Source organism: Crocodylus porosus, unplaced genomic scaffold (assembly GCF_001723895.1).
Source record: "Crocodylus porosus isolate Cpor-Errol unplaced genomic scaffold, CroPor_comp1, whole genome shotgun sequence".
In the NCBI taxonomy this organism is placed as follows: Eukaryota; Metazoa; Chordata; order Crocodylia; family Crocodylidae; genus Crocodylus; species Crocodylus porosus.
In genome coordinates, this window is record NW_017728920.1 from 7,679,373 (window position 1) to 7,679,863 (window position 491).

At 49.5% G+C, this 491-nt stretch overlaps 1 non-coding gene across 1 annotated transcript; it reads left to right on the top strand.

The window, feature by feature from the left end:
- Positions 1-205: 205 nt before the first annotated feature.
- TRNAP-UGG lies at positions 206-288 on the top strand. Its single transcript has one exon. It is a non-coding gene; the product is annotated as a tRNA-Pro (tRNA).
- The last annotated feature ends 203 nt before the right edge of the window (positions 289-491 follow it).

The window sequence follows — 491 nt, forward strand, 5'->3', positions numbered from 1 at the left end:
TTGCTTGCCCCTAGCCAAAAGGCTGAAAAAACAAGCTAGGGGGAAAGCCTAAAAGCAGTCCCCCTTCACCATAAATTGTGTAGCTGAGATCCTTGTGTTCGGAGGCATTTGTAGACTCCCACAGAGGTCAGTCTGCCCACACGACAAAGGACAAGCTTTCACCCTCTAACTACACCAGATCATTTAAGACTAAGCAACAACAGCAGCAGCGATGGCCAAGTGGTTAAGGTGTTGGACTTGGAAATCCAATGGGATCTCCCTACGCAGGTTCAATCCCTGCTCACTGTGGCATTAGAGGGCTTAATTTTGTTTGCAGTATGGGAAACAAGCAAGAGGAACTTACTCTCCTTGTAGCTGACACCAACCCAGACAGTGTGGATCACTGAAACTTGGTGGGACCCAGCGCATGACTGGGCAGTGAATATCAAGGGCTATAGGCTGTACAGGAGGGATAGGACAGGGAGGAAAGGTGGGGGCATGACGCTCTACAT